Source organism: Schistocerca gregaria, chromosome 4, assembly GCF_023897955.1.
Source record: "Schistocerca gregaria isolate iqSchGreg1 chromosome 4, iqSchGreg1.2, whole genome shotgun sequence".
Taxonomy (NCBI): Eukaryota; Metazoa; Arthropoda; class Insecta; order Orthoptera; family Acrididae; genus Schistocerca; species Schistocerca gregaria.
The window spans coordinates 682,871,546-682,896,238 of NC_064923.1; positions in this window are offsets into that span (position 1 = coordinate 682,871,546).

Sequence of the window (24,693 nt, forward strand, 5' to 3'; positions counted from 1 at the left end):
AATAAATGAAGCAGGCAAAAAGGAATACAAACGTCCCAAAAATGAGATCGACAGGAAGTGCAAAATGGATAAGCAGGAATGGCTAGAGGACAAATGTAAGGATGTAGAGGCTTATCTCACTAGGGGTAAGATAGATACTGCCTAAGGAAAATTAAAGAGACCTTTGGAGATAAGAGAACCACTTGTATGAACATAAAGAGCTCAGATGAAAACCCAGTTCTAAGCAAAGAAAGGAAAGCAGAAAGGTGGCGCTGTACATGAGGACAATATTATGGAAATGGAAGAGGATGTAGATGAAGATGATACGGGAGATACGATACTGCGTGAAGAGTTTGACAGAGCACTGAAAGAGCTGAGTCAAAACAATGCCCCCGGAGTAGACAACATTCCATTGGAACTACTGACGCCCTTGGGAGAGCCAGTCATGACAAAACTCTACCATCTGGTGAGCAAGATGTATGAAACAGGCAAAATACCCTCAGACTTCAAGAAGAATATAATAATTCCAATCCCAAAGAAAGCAGGTGTTGACAGCTTTGAAAATTACCGAACAATCAGTTTAATAAGCCATAGCTGCAAAATACTAACACGAATTCCCCGACCTCGGGGAAGATCAGTTTGGATTCCGAAGAAATACTGGGACACGTATCTTAGAAGAAAGATTAAGGAAAGGCAAACCTACGTTTCTAGCATTTGTAGACTTAGAGAAAGGTTTTGACAATGTTGACTGGAATACTCTCTTTCAAATTCTAAAGGTGGCAGGGGTAAAATACAGGGAGCGAAAGGCTATTTACAATTTGTACAGAAACCAGATGGCAGTTATAAGGGTCGAGGGACATGAAAGGGAAGCAGTGGTTGGGAAGGGAGTAAGACAGGGTTGTAGTCTCTCCCCGATGTTATTCAATCTGTATATTGAGCAAGTAGCAAAGGAAACGAAAGAAAAATTGGGAGTAGGTATTAAAATCCATGGAGAAGAAATAAAAACTTTGAGGTTCGCCGATGACATTGCAATTCTGTCAGAGACAAAAAGGACTTGGAAGAGCAGTTGAATGGAATGGACAGTGTCTTGAAAGGAGGATACAAGATGAACATCAACAAAAGCAAAACGAGGATAATGGAATGTAGTCGAATTAAGCCGGGTGATAATGAGGGAATTAGATTATGAAATGAGACACTTAAAGTAGTAAAGGAGTTCTACTATTTGGGAAGCAAAATAACTGATGATGGTCGAAGTAGAGAGAATATAAAATGTAGACTGGCAATGGCAAGGAAGGCGTTTCTGAAGAAGAGAAACTTGCTAACATCGAGTATAGATTTAAGTATCAGGAAGTCTTTTCTGAAAGTATTTGTATGGAGTGTAGTCATGTATGGAAGTGAAGCATTGACGATAAATAGTGTGGACAAGAAGAGAATAGAAACTTTCGAAATGTGGTGCTACAGAAGAATGCTGAAGATTAGATGGGTAGATCACATAACTAGTGAGGAAGTATTGAATAGAATTGGGGAGAAGAGAAGTTTATGGCACAACTTGACAAGAAGAAGGTACCGGTTGGTAGGACATGTTCTGAGGCATCAAGGGATCACCAATTTAGTATTGGAGGGCAGCGTGGAGGAGGGTAAAAATCGTAGAGGGAGACCAAGAGATGAATACACTAAGCAGATTCAGAAGGATGTAGGTTGCAGTACTTACTGGGAGATGAAGAGGCTTGCACAGGATAGAGTAGCATGGAGAGGTGCATCAAACCAGTCTCAGGACTGAAGACCACAACAACAACTTACAATTAAACATTACTATTGTGGTCACAAATGAACGACATTCGCCAATGAGCAAAGTATCGGAAATACCCTCTGCTGACGGCTGCAGCTATGGAAATAGAAATATCTGTACCATTCTTATGACTTGACATATTCTTCCTTTTGTTATCACAGCATTCCACGTCAAATCCATGCTTTCCTTACAACTCGACAAGTCATTTCCTTTGCACATGTCGGAACACTCACACATAGTTTAGAAGCCTGATGCTCAAGGCGAACCTATTACACATCCCCTACTACCAAGTATAATACTTCATCAATAAGGGATTACTGGCGATATGAAATGATACTGACCGAAAATCGGCGATGCGTGGACATATCTCATAAGTTTTTCTTGCGAGTGGTAGCCCAACTTCGAACATAGAATACATCTTTGGACATCATGCATGGTTGTATCCACCTGTGAGCCCTATCCCAGATGTGATGTGTGGTGGATCTGCCACTGAACATCACTCTGGATATATAATGTGTGGCAGATCCACACTCGAAGGTAACTCGGATGTGGTATATTGGGATGTGCATAACGACATGGCTCTGGACGTTATGCATGGCAGATCCACCATCAAACCCTATCGCAGTCGTGGCATATTGCCGATCCACATCCCAACATCACTCCGTGTGTAACGCACAGTGGATGCACACTCTAATGCTAACCCATGTCTACTGTGGGTCCTGGGAGCCATCTACAACACATGCACATACACAGACATACAGAAAACAGAGTAAACGCACTGCAAATGTAGAATATGTGGGTGATGGGAATTGGATTAAATTGAGTACAGTTCTATACTATGCTGCCTGATCAGAAAAAAATAGTGCATTTACACTAGGTGCCGCGAGCTGTACTACATTTACAAGCAATTTCAGAACATGGAACGGGACGTCATGTCATGATCGCATGGGTAGAAGTGACATAACATCGATCAAGTTACGAAAAATGACGGAAAATACGTATAAAATGAGGGAAAATACACCGAAATGCGGGGAAATTGATGATGTACTTGCGTGTCTTCTGGTTGGTGCAATAGAATTCTTGCACTTGGGAACGAGTATGCGACAGCAAGAGGTATCTGAGAAAATGTTGACAATGAAGCATTGGGAATCAGGGAAGCAGTCATTTTTTTCGTCAAGGCATCATTCTACTGTATGTCTATTGAGGTAACAGTGATACACGCGAGTTGACTGCTGTCTTTGATGTTTTCCTAAAAAAACAGAGAACCATCTACCTCTAAATTTACATGCATCTAGGTTAACGGATAATAGAGGGTGGATGTCGTGGTCGATTGAGAGGGAGTTGTAACGATGTATGATTTAATGGTAGGCTGATTATGAATTCTAGAGAGTTAGGGAGATGTTGCTGCAGGTCATTTGACCATTTTTTCCGATGTTCTATCAGGATGCATCAATTGTGTGACACAGCCTGTGTTCGTCTCGTTTACAACCACATGATCTGTACGTGACTTAGAGCACTGTCTACTTGCAATCGATAACAGCAAACTTCTCGGTCATTAGAGTACTTCCATCTCATGTGTGATGAAATGCACCATCCTGTTTCGACACAATTCCTCTAAATAAATGAAGATTTATGTGATGTACTCCATTCGCCTTTCGCATCTTGGTTATTAAATCGAGACTTCAGTTTCATAACTAAGATGATTCTAAGTTAGCGATGGGTGTTTGTGAGGCACTGCAATCCCTTTCTATACATCTGCTTGGCAGATGTGCTGTTTACAGAGTTAGTGGCGGTATGACGCGTAATTTTGCATGTCAGACGCCACTGCTATGCTTTAATCTGTTTCCTTGTAAGAGGTATTCTGCGTTACTAACGCTCATTTTACATAGGACTGATGCGTGCATAGTATAATTTCTCAACCGTGATCGGATCTGAACAGTGGACGCTATACATATTTTAAGGAAGTAGTTTTTTCATTTTTCGGTTTGTTACCATAGGTTATCGTAGAGAAAGCTGCAAGAAGGATGTATGTCATGCGATGGAAATATGTTTCTTACATTGGAATATTAACAGCGTTACATTCCATATGACTAATAGATCGGAAACTGAAAAGATCTAACATTATAACCTGTTTTAAGTGCAGAACTGTGTACCCTTAGGAGTGTATGTGTTTATGTTCTCTCTTACCAGTAACTTCCCGGTACTGATCCCAGACACTAGAACATAACTTTAGAGTTGAAAGCCTAGTTGATTTATGTAAAAATGCTTTGAACTCCATCCATGTGGAGCTCCATCATGCACAAAAACCATCAGCTTCTTGTTCTTCTTAACCGTCCCCTATCACATCACATCACTTTCAAATCTACTACTACACACCGATAAGGAGTGCTAACATCCTCGACATGCGCGTATCTGGATGAAATCTTGTGCACTTGGATGGGCGAGGACTGGGCAAGCTCCATTCATTCACGAGACGAAGAATGTAGCGTTCTACTTCTGGTTAGCTGCAGATTAAATCAGTAACGGTGTTGCAGGGCAGGCTGGTCAAAGACAGTGGGGGGGGGGGGGGGGGGGGGGAATCTTCCAGTCTCTAATTTTATCCTAAGACTGCGAGAATGCCCTGTGACTTCCATCCGCATATTGATAGATCATAAATTATGCACTATGCTCGAGCTGCTAGAAATATGTAGATCACTGTCTGGTATATGTTGATGATCCATATGTTCGGGAATTAACACTGAATGGATGTACTGCACAGTCATCTACCTACATTCGCAAAGTAGAGAAGGTGGAAGTTAGTGATGATACTTATTTTGGAAACATGCTGTTGCATCATTGGTCAATGTTGAAATTACTGTAAAATAGCTACAATTGTTCACACTATGACGCTTATTATTGCAGTAAATCGATGGTTTCTTTTCTATCCCATCCATCCACTCGTATACTGTTGGTTACTACATAATGAGTGACTGACATCACTTGTTTGAGATGGTGAAAGAGTTTTGGTGGAGAGGCAACACCTTCTGCGGATGGCTAGCACTGAAACAGTGATAGCGTACAGTCGTGCTCAAAAGTATCCGAACGACCTGAACTGCATTTCACCTGATTCGCATGCAACCGGCATAACGCAGGTGTCTAGCAGGTCCTCTAATGGCTCCTTGGTATAGTCGTTTGACTATTGAAAATGGTTCCAACAAGTCACCACTAGAAAACACTGCTCTGTATCGTAATAACTCAAGATGTAAAGTAATACCAGGGTACTACCAATATCAGGGAACACCTTATCACAGATAAGACTGTCCTTAAGGCTTTTAAGCTCACATTTATTACAATAAATGACATACCTGAAACTTCACCACTCTCATTATTACGTCATATAGGTAACGCACGTGGTAAGTTCGTCGTATTCATGATTTACTCTTGGAAGTAACATACTGTACTTATTATTTAACACAAAATGACATTAAAAATTTAAGTTATTCACGAGCAGCCAGTTGAGAATATGTATGAACTTCAAATGACACGACGAACCGACACGAGTCCCATAGAGCTCAGAACCATACTGCAATTGGAAAAAAACTTAGAATGCTGCACAGCAGGTAATACCTCTTTCCGCTGCTGGGAAGCAAATTTTGTGGTTCTAGGAATATGTAACTTTATCTATGAAATGCCACATTTGTATGCCACTTGAGTATATCACAGCATACCAATTAAACACAGACCCAATCTAAATGAGTAGTATTTTACTAATTCGTGTCCATAGAGGCACGCTTGTGTACAGATACTCAGTTTTACTAAAACAGACTTTCGTCGTAAGGTCATCGTGGGTAGTTTATTTCATTTCTTATAATACAGTGCACAATTTTCCTAAGTTTTCCTTTAGTGTTGTTAAAACAATAGTAAACATGAGAGAGATATTAATCATCAAGGATATATGCGAATTCTCTGATGTTATCTATAATAGTCTGACAATGCACATGCAGAGTATTTATTACATCATGTAGAAAACTTGTTCTGAGTTAAGGCTGTCAAACAAGGTTTGAAGAAGAATGAAATGCCACTACCACACGAGAGCTAATGTAGAAAATACTATTCTGACGTATTTTGGCACGATGCCCTCTCCCCATACATAATACAGAAGTTTCGAGATGCACCTGCTGCCTGGCTGTCTATTAAACCAGAAAAGAACAAAATGTCGCGGAAGTTAACTCTTTTTTTGACATGTGACTATTTTGGGTTGAGAAGTGAAGGGAATTCCATTAGATTGATAACTTTAGCAGACAGCTGAATTGCGTTTTAAAAACGTAGAAGTGCATGTACTCGAACTCGCGACATCTTATCTACAGTGCGCGACACTTACCATGAACTCAACAACTCCTCCAGAACTTTTTCATTCCAGTGCACTGTGAGATAATGCGTATGGTCGGGTCTAGACTTCTGAGAGACAAAGAGTTGCAGCTTTTCTTTTGCACTGCACGACGTTTTCAACAAACAGAAAGCGCAATACAGTAGCTCAAGTGGAAAAGAACACTTCTATTTTAATTTCTGCATCCTACACTGTTGGCTGTTTTGTGAAGGTGGCAGTTAGGTGACTTTATTTCGGTGATTAGAAAATAGTGTCCAATGTATGCACTGGGTAGCCGAGGCAGCTAGTTCATGGTGATTCAGTCAACCAAGTAAATGAATTTACTGAACATGCTGCAAATTACTACAGGGAGCCTGTGTGTAAGAATTCTCATCCAGTGTGGCGCAACGACGTTACGATAGAAAAATGAGCCACAGAGTAGAGGATTTGGTGGTCTATTGGACATTCTCGCTTCGCGCGTCGGTCGACTAGGTCGTGCTCTTAGTTCCGCCTCTACCGTAGCGCAGCGTGTTTTCCTCCTGTCAGTTTAGTGCCGTATTGGTCTCCGTGCGCGTCGCATCGCTGGTTGTCGGCTGGTGTTTGGTGTTTGTGCGGCCCTTCCTGTCGCGGCGTCGTCTCTCGCCGTGATGTCCACCATGGTTCCCACGAAAGTTCCGCGTACAGGTACAGTCAGTTTTACCTTTGACAAATCCACGCGTCACGTCCAGCCCGGTTCTTTGGAGATACATGACTGGTTAGTCGATACAGTTAAGGTCACTACTGATCAGGTGCATACCGCATATTTCGACAGCGAATTATATGTGTTTTTTGTTAAGTTTCTTGACCCGCTCCAGGTTGATAGGCTACTTTCTCGTCATGGTTCTCAGGTACCCTTTACGCACCGTGATGGTTCCACTAGTATGGTTCTCTTGGCAAATGCAGAAGTGGTATATACGAATGTTCGGGTATTTAACCTTCCGCCCGAGGTTGACGACTCTTTTCTGAAGTCCGTTTTGCTTCCTTATGGGGACGTACGCCATATTCGAAAGGAACGCTGGTCTGCTCAGCACCGCTTACAGGTATATAGTGGTATTCGGTCGGTGGAAATGGTGGTCAAAAAACCTATTCCTTCTCACCTACAGGTATGTGGTTATAGGGTCCATATCACGTACAGTGGCCAGGAAGGAACATGTTATTATTGTAATGAAACTGGTCATTTCCGTACTAATTGTCCGCGGCGTGTGGTGGTATTAAAACCTACATACGAACAGCGTAAAAAATTGACTTTAGCTGATCTTCTCCCGCAAGGATCTCGGACTGAATCGCTCACTGTTACTGAGGGACGCAGTGATCCGTTACCCGACAACGGCCGTGATTTTCCCCCGTTGTCCTTGAGTAGGGATGTTGCTGCCCATAATTCCGATGTTCCCGCGCTGATTTCTCACAACAAGCGTCGGCGAACACAGGATGATGCGGCTGATGAATCTTCCTTATTGGCTCGCCCTTCCGATGGGCCTCCGGTAAAGGACTCTCTTTCTCAGTCGGAAATCGTGGATGAGGAAGCCACAGGTGCTATCACGCCTTTGCAGAAGCTCCCTGACACCTTATCTGACGTTGTTCCTGCTACCGCGGCAGCCTCTTCGGAGACGCCCGTGACGGAACCTGCTTCTGGTTGCCACGTGTCTTCTCCGGTGCTCTCTGACACTTCTCCTATTGACTCTGTTTCGCATCCCCCTTCTGGAATTTCTGTCGCCCCCTCTGGGTCACAGCCTCCTCCCATCAAACAACTGATTGATTCTCCAGAGCCAGTGGATCCCGTTGTTATTCACCAACTGTCCCACCGTGAACCCATGTCTGCGGACGAGTGGGATGTAGAGGCCTCTCTCTCGCAATCTGACACGGAATGTCTACATGATGCTCCTACGCAGCCGAACGCTGCAGCGTCGGCACCGCGGAGCCGCAGTCGAATCCGTAAACAGCCACGGAGAGCCGCGTCACGGCCGAAGAAAAAGCAGTGGGAAGATGAGGGTTCTGTTTCGTAGTTTTTCTCTCTGTGGTTCAGCGCTTGTTTCTGGTATGATTACTTGTATGCTGCTCCGTCAGCTGACGGCTCTCTACCGATCTTTGTTTTTCTTTGTAGGTTGAAGTTCCATGCAAGCATATACATTTCTTACTCTGAATATTAACAGAATACGTTCTGAGCTTCGGCTCGCCGCTTTGCGACAGTTTATCTATCAGTCTGGGGCAGATGTTGTTTTTTTACAGGAAGTCCTATTCGACCAGTTTTCCATTCCTGGGTTCTCGACGTTTTTTAATGTCGCTTCCGAACTTTCTACGGGCACTGCCTTGTTTTATAGAGAAGGCATTCCGTTGATGAATTTCGAAGTACTTGACAGTGGAAGGGGGATCGGGTGCACGTTTTATGATCTCAGTTTACTCCTTCTTTATGCCCCTTCTGGTTCGGGTTGTACTACCGCACGCTCGAGTTTCTATAAAGAAGAAGTCATTTACCTGCTTCGTAAATCCCCGACAAAGATAATTTTAGGTGGGGACTTCAATTGTGTTCTACGGCCGGTAGATCAGTCTCCTAATTTTAATTTCAGTAAAGAACTCGACGACCTTGTGCGCTCCTTGCACCTGCGTGACGTGTGGGTTTCTCGCTATCCTACACTTGTGCGACATACCTACTTTACTCCCACGTCTAGCAGTCGCCTCGATCGCTTTTACCTTTCCGATTCCTTGTGTGGGCAACTTCTGGCTGTTGATGTGATACCAGCCTGTTTTACTGATCACTGCGCTGTAGCCGTTACGTTTAATTACGAGCGACAACCGGTAAAATTGTTTCGTCCTCCTTGGATGCTCAATATCGCGTATTTGCAAGATACCTCCCTTGGTATCGTCCTGGAGGACATTTGGACACGTTGTTCTCGTACTATGGACCGGTACCCGTCTATCGTGGCATGGTGGACACTGTATGCAAAACCTCACATCCGTAGGGCTCTCATGCGTTTTGGGGCTGCGAAGGTGGCAGAAGATCGACGAACGCAAGAATTTTACTATTCTGTCTTACGTCAACTGTACGATAGTGCTACGCATGCTCCCCTCCGGGTTACTGATATACAGCGCATCAAAGCCAAATTGCTGCAGCTCAAACGCATTCAAATGGAGGGCCTGCGGACGAGGTCTCAACCACGTTCCCTTCTACAAGAGGAACTGACGTCACTCTACCATCTAGTCCGTTTACGGTCGCGCCGGAAACGTGGGTGCCTTGCCTCCCTCACAACCGCTGACGGCCGCGTGTTCACCTCTCACCGCGACATTTCTGACTTCGTTTACACCTATTTTACTGATCTGTACGATACTCATGTCCCGGCGGAAACCTCTCTTGACGACTTTACCTCCTTGCTGCCTCGCGTCGTCACTCCTCAATTAAACGACGCCTTTCTGTGTCCCTTTCAGAAGGATGACATATATGATGTTGTTGCAGGATCGCAGTCCCGCAAGTCGCCTGGATTAGATGGTATTCCTAAGGAGTTCTATGTTCAATTTTGGCCGCTCATTGGTGACACCTTAACGTCAATGGTAAATGAAGTGATGCGGGGAGTCTCACTTCCTGCTCCTTTTCAGGAAGGCAGAATGGTCCTCCTCCCGAAATCCACAGGTCGACCTGCAATTGATTCCCTCCGTCCTATTACTCTCCTTAACTTTGATTATAAACTTGTCGCTCGAGCAATTAATATCCGTCTCTCTAAGCTGCTCGATACCATTATTGCCGCCCACCAAAGCTGTGTGCCTGGACGCACGATACTGACTTCCGTTCTCGAATGTCGCGATGTAATCTCGGTGGCGGCTGCCGCTAATATCCCAGGGGCTTTGCTTTTTCTTGATTTCCAAAAAGCGTTCGATCGCGTCAGCCATGATTTTTTATCGAGAGTGCTCACCGCTGTCGGCTTTAATAATGATGCTCGACAAGTCTTAACTAATCTTTTTACCGGTATCAGTGTCTCGGTGATTGTGAACGGTCACCCTACCCCCCGGATATCGATCAGACGGGGGTTACCCCAGGGAAGCCCCTTATCCATGTCACTTTTTGTTCTATCCTTAGAGCCCTTACTTCGCCATCTCACCATGCACTTACGTGGCTGGAATATATTGGGGGAAATTTTTGCAGTCCGTGCATACGCCGATGACGTCATGGTTTTAGTACGACATGCCGAGGATATACCGCGACTTAAGGATACCTTGGATTCATTTTGTGGTCTTGCTGGTGCTCGCATTAATGATCGCAAATGCACGTTCCTGCCGTTGAGAGGCTTTGATCATGTCGTCATTCCTTGGGCGACGGTTGTCGATCGCCATAAGACCTTGGGGATCATAGTGGATCGTAATCCGATCAAAATGGCGGCACTAAATTGGCGTGAGGTTACGAGTCGTGTTCACGGGGCGATCCTTGAACATGACCGCCGTTCCCTTAGCCTCCTTCACAAGGCACGGGTTTTAGAGACCTATGTCTTCAGTAAAATATACTACGTTGCGCAGGTCTTCCCGCTTCCCGCGATGATGGCCCGCAGGCTGAAACAGCTGTCTAGTCGATTTCTGTGGCGCCGCCATGTCTTCCGTGTCCGATATGAAGTTGTGGCCAGGCCTCGGAAGCTTGGAGGATTGGGTCTTTCAGATATCAAAGTGAAGACGTCCATCTTATTTGCCCGCCGCAATGTTTTAACCTGTACGCGGGCTCCGCATTCAGTCACCTCTCGTTTACTTTCCCGCCTCCGGCCGGCCAGTCTGACCCCTCCTGTTGATGTTGGACGGATTAATCCTAAATTGCGGCACATTCGTGAATACTTTGTACTTGTCGGTATTCTGGGTGCTGATATACTTTCTATGACGCATATAACTACCAACATGCTACAAATCCGTTGGGGTACAGCATGTTTCCCTTCTTCTGTTGAACTTGCTTCCCCGTCAACGTCATGGAAAACGGTCTGGTCTCATCTTAGTCTTCCCATTTTGCCGATGGAGATTGTTTCAACGTGGTATAAGGTCATTTACCGTCTGATACCTACTGGTGATCGTCTTTTTCGTATTGGCCTTCGTCCGACTGATCAGTGTGAGGAATGTCATCAAACTGACACCTTACTTCACAGGCTAGTTGCTTGCGGACGGGATCATTGGCTCTGGGTCCGCCGTCAATTAGCTTTTCTTACTAGAGGGCCTGAAACCGCATTCCCAGACGACATCTTCTTACATCCGGACATCTCTTATTTTCCTCAGACGAAAACGAACACGATTGTTTGGCTCTTGGGTTACTATGTCCATTACGTCATTGAAGGCGGTAATGACCCAGATCCCCGCGTTTTTCACCATTATTTGTCAACTGCGCATTGGAAATGGCAGCGGTTACCACAATACCGAACGCTTTTTGCGAATATGCTTTTTCTTGTGTTTAACCGTCAAGGGGTTGGTTAAGTTCCCCTGTGATTCCTGTTTCTTCCCTGAGCTCGAGTCCCGTCCCTTGTTGTATTTTTTCGTAATTTTTTTTTCTCTCTCTATTTTGCATGTATATATATACACCCAAAATTCATACGGGTGGGGTAACGGGTTGGTCTTCCCCTTCAGAAGAAATGTTTTATTTGTGTTTCACCTAAAAAAAAAAAAAAAAATTGGACTGATGATAGGTTCATATACCTAATGTCTGGGTTCGATTCCAACTCCTGCCCATTATTTTATATAGGAAGAGACAGATTCCTTTCTCTTCTGGCTACACCAAGTGAAGAAGATGTAATGGCATTGTGGTATGAAATTCACATTGAAAATGATATTCCTTCTCTACCAAGTAGACGTTAGTTTGAACCACAATAAAGTCTGGAGTGGCGACATGTAGAAACTCTACCACCAGTAACTTTTCTAGTACTAGTTATTTTTTTCTAGTGACGAAACAAACGTTAAGGAGGGTCAAAGGACACTTATTCCATCTTTTATTTGAGCTTCTGTATGTCGATAAAATTGGTTCTGAACTGGGAATGCAATTCAGACTGCCCTTAACGCGGAATTTGATCCCTTCATGAAAATACAGCTCGGCTGCAATTTGTTGTTTGTTCAAAACTGCAGATTCCTCAACATCTCCACATGTTGCGCCTGAATGGGTTCCAATCCTGGTCCCGCACTAAAGATTTCATTATGTATTATCAAGTCTAGCATGAGAACACCTATCTGCTGGTGGATAATAATTTTGATGTTTAATGTATTTTCATTCGTTGTCAACACTAACGATATTTGACGTTTTTGACTCCCAGTGAGACACAGGCCTATTTGCGAGATCGCTGTAAGTTCAAGATGTTATTCCGTGCTGCTGGTGGAGAAAAATTCGGTAACTGACGTCTCTTTGTGTGTAGACAACAACGATATGTGTGGGGCTCTATTCCCAGTCAGCACTGAACTCTTCGTCATATTATTCCTAGTTCAAACATGCTCACATGTCGCTGCTGTTGCAACAAACCCATATTTAACGTTCGTTTTCTTTAGAATATTACAGCGATAGGTGCCGGGTTGGAGTCCTGGGAAGGAAAAGATTAATTTTTCGTCTGGTCATTTCAGTTAAAACATCTAGCTACTGCCGAGAAAATCCGATATGTCACAGTTGATTGTGCTTCGATATCAATCCCATTAGGTTATGGGTTCGAATCCCTGTCCAACACAAGCTTTACCTCACGGCATTTCAAGTAAGCTACTTGTGAAGAAGCAATATATAACATCTCTCGTAGTTCGTTAACAGGGACAGTAGATGTTGGGTAGGAATTCGCGTCCGTTAAAAATGTCTGCGTTGTGTAATTTAAAGTTGATACTTGTTAACTGATACTGTCTAAAATCGAGGTATATCACTCTCTGTATGCCTAATCAGGAATGACTGTTAGTTTCCACCAGTCACGAAATCTTTGCTTAGTCTGCATGACCTGGGTTTGAATCCATATGCAGAACGAGACGGTTCGTCGTGTCATTTGAAGTTCATACATATTCTCAACTGGCTGCTCGTGAATAACTTAAATTTTTCATGTCATTTTGTGTTAAATAGTAAGTACGGTATGTAAATCATGAATACGACGAACTTACCACGTGCATTACCTATATGACGTAATAATGAGAGTGGTGAAGTTTCAGGTATGTCATTTATTGTAATAAATGTGAGCTTAAAAGCCTTAACGACAGTCTTATCTGTGATAAGGTGTTCCCTGATATTGGTAGTACCTTGGTATTACCTTACATCTTGAGTTATTGTGATTCAGAGCAGTGTTTTCTAGTGGTGACTTGTTGGAACCATTTTCAATAGTCGAACGACTGTACCAAGGAGCGATTAGAGGACCTGTTAGACAGCTGCGTTATGCCGGTTGCATGCGAGTCAGGCGAAATGCAATTCAAGTCGTTCGGATACTTTTGAGCACGACTGTACATGACTGCAATTTGATGAATCAGTCGAAACGGAACGCAGAGCCATCAGCTATCCTGTCACTGTGCCAGATGTGTTTAAATGTAGAGGCCGTCAATCACCTTCGGACAACAGTTTGGAAAAGCTCCACATCGCTGCAAAACTCTTCTACTTTTGTTATATTTTGACTGTCTTTTATTTAAAAGCATCCAGTGTGTCGGGGTAGGAGCAGCAACAACATCATTTACACCATGCATTGTCTACTTTTCTGTGAGAGGCAATGGATCAGAATGCATTAATGTCAGTTTAGAACCTGGCACAGACCTGGAAGTCACGGCGGAAAAAACAAAATGTATGGCAGTGTACAAAGTGTGTCACAACAGAAGAAAACTATGTTACAAACGACAATACAGGATCACAGGGAGTGCCTCTTGTGATTTACTTTGTGCAATACGGTCATCCTCCTACAGTACAGGCGATGCAGCTTTACACTGGTCTGTGCAACAGATCAATACCTGCATATTTAATAGAATCGTCTCATGTACTCGATGCTGGTATGCAGACTGTATTTGTTTTCGACAAATGGGAGGAGAGAGATGCAGTAAAAATCTTATAGAGTTCTCTATCAGATGAAATTAGTGGAGCTTTTATAATTCGTAATTTTTCTCCGTGGGATGGTACAGAATAATGATGATAGCATGTTGAGGCGATAGACGTGAATGGGCCCTGAGGGATACGGATCTGCTTCAGACTGCAGTAACTGTGTGTAGTTTGGGGAATCACTACAATGCAGTAGCAAAATACTCCTCCTTTCCCCATTTCCCATACTGTCTTTTATACTACCTCATGTCGGAGGAGCAGGCTTTGTTAGGTGCTGAACGTATGCATCGTACACTGCTGGTGGAGCTACAACAACATGTTCCCATTTAAACTGAATGGTCAAAACATGGTCCTGTTACCTCAAGTCACTCTGATACTACACGGGTTGCAGAAGGTGGTGGATATAGCTCTCTCTCTGATATCTACTCAGTTCCGACTCAAATTGGAACGATCACATGTGCAAAGCTGCAAAAATGACCGCTGTTGCAAGAGACATAGGGACCACCTAATATTTTACTGTAGCAGGAGGTTTGCTAGACGATTACGTTTCTCTTTCTAAGATGAAGTGGTAGCACTCGCAAGCAAAGCTTATCAGACATGTCCACCTATTCCTGATTTTTGGCCAGTATTATTTCGTACCGCCAGCAATCGGTTATTGGTGAAGTATTATACCTAGTAGTAGGGGATGTGTGATAGGTTCGCCTTGAGCATCAGGCTTACAAAGTATGTGTTTGTGTTCTGATATGTGCAAAGTTGGTGATTATGTCTAGTATGCGGAAATCGGTTTCACGCTGAAATATTCAAGCTTCCGTCCTCAGTGACAGATCAGTGTAACTGAGCAAGAGTCTCTCCGTATTCGATGATCTGTAGATGACTTTTGCAGGTTTAAACTGTCAGCGGAATATGGCGATCTGTACAAAATAGTTTTGCCACTGAAAGTCTCCTCTGCAGAAAGAAAAACTTGGGCAGTGCTTCCACGCTGGCAGCGTGAGTAATTTCGCGGGTAAATTCAGTAACAGCCGATCACAATGCTCCATTCATTTGCAAGACATCCTCTGTGCTGGGACATAGGAACCTGTACATTGTGGTGATAACGTTTGCGTTTCAGAGGCGTTTGTTGAAAGCAGGACTTCAAGATCTCCAGGAAGAGTAACACGTGATGGATGGGGTGCCACGTTAGGACCATCAGGGAGAATGCATTCGGCGTTATTCTTGGCTATTTTCGTAAACAGGGCAAGACAGGCAGACAGGCTGAACCACTACGAAAGCCAAAAGCGACTGTTAACTATTTCTGCGGCACTTTACGATTTCCGAGAGGTAGACATGACTCTTATTTACACAGACATTTAACGGCAGTATAACATTGAGAACCTTTTAGCTGTGCCTGCAATGGCAAGTAGCTAGTCAGACATCTCTCCCTTGATGCTGGACTTGCAGCTACGCACCAGGCACAGGAAACACATGCGTGGCTAGACACATCTCGAATGTCCCATTAGGATCAGTAGGAACAATACACCCTGTGCTATTCTTGGAAGCATTATAACAGATTTCTATAGAATGTTCAGAGAAAGAGAGATTTGACTACTATTTATGTATACATGTGGCATCAGTAGAGCATTGAGGGAAAAAAAGAAAATAAATGTGTGGTGTAATGACTGGCAGTTATCTCTAAATACTAGTAAGTGTAACCTATTGCGTATAACAAGGCGAAAATCCCCATTCATTACGAGTACAAAATAAATGCCCAGTCTTTGGAAGCAGTACCATCCATGAAGTATCTGGATGTGACTATTCGAAATGATCTCAAATGAAATGATCAGATTACACAAGTAACAGGCAAGGCAAACTCTAGATTGCGGTTTATTGGTAGAATCCTCAAGCGGTGCAGTTCTTCAACAAAGGAAATTATTTACAATACGTTAGATTGTCCAGTCTTAGAGTGTTGTTCATTTGTGTGGGACCCTTACCAGTTGGGCCTGATTCAAGAGATTGAGAAGGTTCAAAGAAGAGCGGCAAGATTCGTGACTTGTACATTTAGCTATTTAGCATTGCAGATAGACAGTGTACTAAACAGAAGGGGCTGCTCACTAAATTCCAAAATCAGATCTTCGCCGAGGATGTAGAGCATATATTATTACCACCAACTTTAAAATCACGCAATGATCACCATTCAAAGATAAGGGAAATTATATTTCATACTGAGGCGTACAAACAGTCGTTTTTCCCTCACTCGATCCACGAGTGGAAAGGGGGGGAGGATATGATTTTGGCGCTAATCGTGTCCTATTCCACACATCGCTTGGTGGCTGGCGGAGTATATATGTAGATGTTGATGTAGAGAACCTTTCAGCTGTGCCTACAATGGTGAGTCGCTCGACGATTATGTCTTCGATAGACCGCAGGTAGAAGGACATCGCGCCAGCAATGGAAAACACATCCTTGTCCACAGAGGGACTTGGCTCTTATTTACGTAGATGTGTGACATCAGTATAACACTAGAAGCGTACTATTATGAGGTATGGCTGAGAACTGGGGGCTACACGAACCACCGCTGCTTTAGATGATAATATTATGTTACCCACCTTCAGATTCATTGCAAGGGACAATAAATTAAACCGCTAATAATTCAGTTGCCTACATGAAATTCAGTACTGGATACCAAGGGTGTGCTTGATTCTTGATTAATTTTAGTTTCGGTCACATTTCACATTCTTACACACATGAGGTATTTGCAAAATAATTAGTTTTGGAGCCCCCACAAACCCTTCACTGCAGGGAGGCATATCAGAGGTGGAGACAATGAACTGGGGGTTTATGAGTCTGCATCACGTCATTTTCTCTGTTAAGGAGGGAGAGCGTTAGAAACTAATAAATCACACTACCTGTCTCTGGCTGTGCAATAACGGCATTCAGTGAGTAGACTATCTTCGAAAACGTAAACAGTTGCATGTTCACGCAGTGGGCTGATGTAACAGAACCACTTAAAGAGTGATTCGTGCCGCTCAAATACACTCCTGGAAATGGAAAAAAGAACACATTGACACCGGTGTGTCAGACCCACCATACTTGCTCCGGACACTGAGAGAGGGCTGTACAAGCAATGATCACACGCACGGCACAGCGGACACACCAGGAACCGCGGTGTTGGCCTTCGAATGGCGCTAGCTGCGCAGCATTTGTGCACCGCCGCCGTTAGTGTTAGCCAGTTTGCCGTGGCATACGGAGCTCCATCGCAGTCTTTAACACTGGTAGCATGCCGCGACAGCGTGGACGTGAACCGTATGTGCAGTTGACGGACTTTGAGCGAGGGCGTATAGTGGGCATGCGGGAGGCCGGGTGGACGTACCGCCGAATTGCTCAACACGTGGGGCGTGAGGTCTCCACAGTACATTTCTGTTGTCGCCAGTGGTCGGCGGAAGGTGCACGTGCCCGTCGACCTGGGACCGGACCGCAGCGACGCACGGATGCACGCCAAGACCGTAGGATCCTACGCACTGCCGTAGGGGACCGCACCGCCACTTCCCAGCAAATTACGGACACTGTTGCTCCTGGGGTATCGGCGAGGACCATTCGCAACGGTCTCCATGAAGCTGGGCTACGGTCCCGCACACCGTTAGGCCGTCTTCCGCTCACGCTCCAACATCGTGCAGCCCGCCTCCAGTGGTGTCGCGACAGGCGTGAATGGAGGGACGAATGGAGACGTGTCGTCTTCAGCGATGAGAGTCGCTTCTGCCTTGGTGCCAATGATGGTCGTATGCGTGTTTGGCGCCGTGCAGATGAGCGCCACAATCAGGACTGCATACGACCGAGGCACACAGGGCCAACACCCGGCATCATGGTGTGGGGAGCGATCTCCTACACTGGCCGTACACCTCTGGTGATCGTCGAAGGGACACTGAATAGTGCACGGTACATCCAAACCGTCATCGAACCCATCGTTCTACCATTCCTAGACCGCCAAGGGAACTTGCTGTTCCAACAGGACAATGCACGTCCGCATGTATCCCGTGCCACCCAACGTGCTCTAGAAGGTGTAAGTCAACTACCCTGGCCAGCAAGATCTCTGGATCTGTCCCCCATTGAGCATGTTTGGGACTGGATGAAGCGTCGTCTCACGCGGTCTGCACGTCCAGCACGAACGCTGGTCCAACTGAGGCACCAGGGGGAAATGGCATGGCAAGCCGTTCCACAGGACTACATCCAGCATCTCTACGATCGTCTCCATGGGAGAATAGCAGCCTGCATTGCTACGAAAGGTGGATATACACTGTACTAGTGCCGACATTGTGCATGCTCTGTTGCCTGTGTCTATGTGCCTGTGGTTCTGTCAGTGTGATCATGTGATGTACCTGACCCCAGGAATGTGTCAATAAAGTTTCCCCTTCCTGGGAAAATGAATTCACGGTGTTCTTATTTCAATTTCCAGGAGTGTAGATGAACGGAAAGAGTATTGGACAGCACCACTGCTGCTTGCTCAGTGGCAAACATTGGAGAGGTACAGCTAAAACCGCCACGGCTGCAGCAGCGCTGAAGTGTGTCTAACGAGCTGGTACATACAATGACAGCTGCCTGAAGGAATAACCTTGTCACGTCGGACGACGCACTGCACGCTCATTACAAAGCTGCGATTCAAAGCATTTCCGTGCGCAACACACGTAACATCCGGTCTTTTGGCCAGCGAAGCTTTTCCGAACTTACCTAACGTTGGGAATTTGCGTTTTAAAATGCCTATACTGAAGCAAAAAATGTACGTTTCTAAATTCACATACGGCTAATGCACAAAACAATAAATCCGAGATTCGAAGTTCAGTTTGAGTTTCCCAAAATTTTCAAAGTCTTACAAAAGTAAATAGCCAACACACGTGGTATAATATTGCCCACGTCATTTAATTTTTTTAACTCCACAGAAAAGCGTATGAAGTTAGGTAAGTACATTGTAGCATCTTTGAGTAGTAATCAAAGAGACCAGCATCCGTGGTTCGATCACCATACCCTGCTTAAATTGCGAATAAAAATCGTCTGCGATGGTGACAGAAGACTGGTTAGCCTTTTATTTGTGAGAGGACCAAAGAGTGAGGTCATCGGTCCCATCGGGTTAGGGAAGGATGTGGATGGAAGTCGGCCGTGCCCTTTCACAGGAACCATCCCGGCGGTGATCGAAGACTATAAGTATAATGAGTGGGTGGAGGAGAGGACCGAAGTTAGGGGTATCCTCTTGCCCTTGAGGCGAGACACTGTCTCTAAAAGGCGGAAGAATTACAAATGATCAATGGAATGAGGATGCAGAAGATGATGGAAACCACTGCATGAAAGAAACATAATGTGTATCCACAGCACGCGTGGCTTATAATGAAAAAAGTGTCATGACCATCTCTCCATTGGTAAAATATCCAGGTTAGTCCCCCATTCGGCTATCCGTGAGGGATTACGAAGGGAGAGGCAATCATGAAAGAAAGACTGAATAATCAACGAAAAGGTAACATTCTCCTAGTCGGAGTGTCGAATGTCAGAAGCCTGAATGTGGTAGGGAAAACAGAAAATGTGGAAAGGCCGAAATGTAAAGCAAAGAAGATAAGGATTTCTGATCAGACGAATAAAGTACAATAAAAACAACAGTAGCAAACAGTATAACGGGAGCAGGATTCATTATGAATGTGAAGGAATAGCGTAGAGAGAAAGTTACTGCGAACCGTTCAGTCACAGGGATGTACTCATCAGAACCGACGTCAAACCTGAGGTAACAACAACGGTTCAGGTATAAAGGCTGACTTCTCAGGCATAAGATCATGATAATACAGAGAAAATGTAAGAGGATATTGTGTGGGTAACTCAGAATGTAAAGGGAAATTTCAGTCTAACAATCGAGGGAAATTGGAGTACGGTAGTAGGGGAAGGAATTACGGAAGAATATGGACCTGGTAGCAACAATTAGCGAGGAGAAAGACTGAGTTCTGTGATCAAATTCAGATAATAATAGGGAATACACTGTTCGAAAATCACAAGTGGAAGAAATACACTTGGAAAAGGCCTGGAGATTCAGGAAGATTACATCATTTTCAGAAAGAGAGATGGCTCAAATGGCTCCGAGCACTATGGGAGGTCATCAGTTCCCTAGAACTTAGAACTACTTAAACCTAACTTAACCTAAGGACATCTCACACATCCATGCCCGAAGCAGGATTCGAACCTGCGACCGTAGCAGTCGCACGGTTCCTGACTGAAGGACCTAAAACCTCTCGGTCACCGCGGCCGGCTCAGAGAGAGATTCCGAAATCAGATAGGCTATTAGATTGCAAGGCATACCGAGAAGCACATACAGACTCGGACGACAGTTACTTGGTAACGATAAAGTGTAGACTGAAGAGAGAAAGAATCGTCCGAAGGCATCAGTACGAAAGAAGTGGTACAGTAAAGTGCTGAGGAATGCTGAGGTGCGTTTGAAGTTCTCAAAGGCTGTAGATACTACCGTAATGAATATCAGAAATTGAAATAGAATGGTCATCCCTCACAAGGCCAATTACGGAAACTGGACGGACAAGCTCGGATTAGATAAGGGTGGGGAAGGAAATCGGCCGTGCCCGTTCAAAGAAACCATCCCGGCATTTGCCTGAAGCATTTTAGGTAAATTATGAAAACCTAAATTGGCATGGCCGGACACGGGTTGGAACTGTCTATTCTAGTACTAATGGAGCAGTACACAACCCAACTACCTGAGGTACGAGCAATATCAGGTAAAGTCGCTCGTATGGGATCCTGTTTAGAAGAGCAGCTACTCACATATAAACAGTTAGGAACCATGGCAAGACTGTGTCGTCCGCCAGCCAAGATCAATGCGCTTTTGGGTTCTATTGAAGATGATCTGGGACTAAGGAAGCTCGGCGTTTATAGGTCCATATCACTGTGGTGTAGCTGACAGTGATCAAACTAGTAGTACTAATGAGAACAGCTGTGCGAAACATCACCGCCACTCAAGGTTACAACAATCTGAAAAATCCACAGTAGCGCAGCGTTGCTGAGCCGACGGACGGATAATTGTTGTCGCTTCTCATTACCAGGATTGAAATTAGCTTGGCTGATATTCTTATTAATAGGTACAAAGCAAGTCGTGGCGTCCTATGCTGATCTGCATTGAAACACAACGTTCTCAACTTTAAGAACCTTCTGACGATTAGTTACAGCTGCGGTAGCTTTATTTCCCTTGCCTTCACTACAAGCAGCATTAGTAGTATTTTTTGCAGTGGAGGCAGCCCTCACTTCACTTGACGCATGCCCTGTATATCCTTTACTGACTGTACAGAGGCGCCCCAGAGAGGGCATCCTTTGTTAGAGTCCCTTAACTCTCGGTCACCGAAGTGATCTAAGCTACTCCTTTTGATCCGAAATCTTGTAGTTAAAACCACTTCATCGCACGGGAATATCATCCCCGCCACTACATTCATCTCCAGTCGCGGTCGCCACATCGACGCTGACAGCTTATCTTCTCTTCCTTTGGACGGCCGCCACGTACAGCGCCGGATTATGCAACGACGACAAAGCCATCAGAATAAAGGCGTCGCCCCGAACCGCTGCTACGACTATAACAGCCACAATGTACACGACAGAGCTTGGTACCTAGGCGACAAGATGAGCAACAACTTGCTTCGCAATACCTTTCCACAACACCCAAACTCCAGCTCCACCCACAATACCATCGAATGCCCAGACAACAGCTCCATCGCCGCCGCCAACTGCAGCATTAGCTACAACATAACCAGCAGCGTCATCAACCGGAGCATCAGTTGCAATCACATCACCACTAGACCGCAGTCACAATGTTTCCAGACAAAACTCCAGCTGCAACTCATGCAAGGGCGTCTGCAGCTAAACATTTCCTACAAATAGACATCCCATAACGTCGCTTCCACAACCAATAAAAACTGTTATAAAAACCTACAAAATACCCAGTATAAGTGATCGTCGAGGCGAATCCAAAAGAATTCAATTAACCTCATCAAACACAGAGGTTGTGCACATGGAAATAACTCCGTAACCTCAAAAACCAGTACCTTCCTCTTCCTTTTTATTAATCAAATGAGCTCCAAATTTCTAAACCCCAGGAAACTCCTCGGTCATATCCAACCATACATACCAGCATTTAAACTCCAGCAACTCATCTCCAGGAAGGCTTCCATCATATTCAAAATCAGTAACTCACATTTCCATTTATACCTGCTCATAATTATCCCTCCTTTTGAAGGAACGCGTCCATAACACTACTTAGAAGTTCTTTGCCAAAATAACTACAGCCTCCACGCCAATCCCCAAAGCGAAAGTTCTTAGCATTAATAAAAGCAGTTGATATAGAACACACAGCCGAAGAAATGAAAGTGAACTGAACTCGCTACCAGGAATTAATTTATGCAAGTCACTATACATTCGAAACGATAATGGGCGTAGTAAGAGTGTTTTCAAAATCGCCCGACACCATAGAGAAGCTTATAAAACTTGGGGCCTTGATTTACCGCAGGAAGCATCCTGTAAAATCATTTAGAACAACTCAACAAGAATATCGATGTCAGCGATGAAACTAATTTAACGCCCACCTGACCGAAATTGAAGAAACTCACCCATTTGTCCACACTGCTAGCAACACCACTTTCAGAAACAATGCACGAATCTGCAATCCCCATCTACCAGCAACACTTGCTACTAATCTCACCCCACCTGCTCCCACAGGCGAAAACCCAAATCATTTCCCCAAGAACTTGAGCTCACCATCCCCATACGCACTCCTGATTAGCCATACGCACTCCTGAACGACCCAAGTAAACATCTCATTCTTACCAACTTTCTCTCAAAACTCAAATTAACCACCACTACTATTTGCATTAGTCCTAAGCAACTCATACCTTACGATTCCCCTACCCAAGTAGACTGGACTTTTAAGACGCAGATAATCACTGCTGATCTTAACTTGCACTCCCTCAAACCTTCCGTAAAAAGCGGCGGTGATAATGTATCAGTTTCCTCGATGGCCATGAAATCCACATTCCTGTTCATACCAGATCTGACACAGACACTAGCAATGGTGCCATTATTGCTTCCCCAAATCTTCTGAGGCGCACCACAATAGAAGTCCCAGATCCAGTTGGACCTAATCATTTACGTGTCCGTCTCCAAATCTCATACCACATACCTAACCCAACTAAACCCACTGCTAATCAACCACCCTGACATATCCAGGATTATTACCACACAGACTGAAATGCATACATTGCTCAAATTCATATCCAAATTGAAGCGATTACTTTAATTTTCAAATTCCTGTCGAAATACGGTATGAGGTTGATTTTCTACAACAAATCATGTCAAATGCAATTCTCAATCATATCCCACTCTGGTCTACTACGACTATCCCATTCTCCATCCATGTGCCCTTCCTCTACTCCCAGAATCCCACCGTCTCTACACAGAATTCCTTTGTAGCCATAACCCAGGCACGCTTACGCGCTACGAACAGCCTCAATAACACATTCACAGTTATTTAAAAGATAAACGGTGTCAGGATATATATGATATGCACTAAGTGAAGAACCTGTAAAGTATAGGAAGGAACACACTCGTATGTATCCCAGCTTACACAACAACAGAAGCCATTCTGACAACCTCAGCACAGCCAACCACTTCCTGTCCTACCTGGAAGACAGTCTCATCACCCCTCGTGATCCCAATTTTGATTAATAGCTGGATCCTTATGTCCGTGAACGTATATGTATGAACGTATCTCGCTTCCCGCACCAGTCTCTCAGTACATACACAGCATTCCACGAACAGGACTAAATACACTAAGAAACACTGACTAGAACGTGCAGCACTGATTCCTGTCACGATGCAATTACTTCGAAGCCCTTACTATGCTTTACACTACCATCTTCTACATAGGCCACTAGTCAGAGCTGTGGAAAACATTCAAAATTCTGCTCTTCCTGAAACCTGATAAATCACTTTCACAGACCTGACCCTATCGACCTATCAGTATCACGTCAGCTTTCGGCAAAATCCTTGACACCATCCTAAGCTAACGAATCCATCAGCACCTTGTAACCCACCTATTCATCTCCAACACCCAATATGGCTTCCGTTCCAATTATTCCACCGACAACCAACTTCATTACGTTACCCACAATATTTCCCAGCAACTAAATAAACGAAAATCCGCGATATTGATTCCCTTGATATCCTAAAAGCCTTTGACCGAGTGTGACATTCTGGTCTTCAAGTACAACCTTACGCATTCATAGTTAACTATGTCTGCCTTATAACATCCTTACTTCTCCACCATCCTACATATGTCACAATCAATCACACCTGCTTCCATATATTTTACCCCACTGCATGTGAGCCTGACCCCCTTCCTTTACAACCTGACTATTGCAGACATTCCCAAACCATCGCCCCCTGGACCCTCCTCACATACTGACGACACCGCCTACCTAGCTACTCACCATACCCTTCAACCCACACATGCCTCCCTCCAACACCACCTGAATCTCCTGGTCGAGTGGTGTAATACATGGA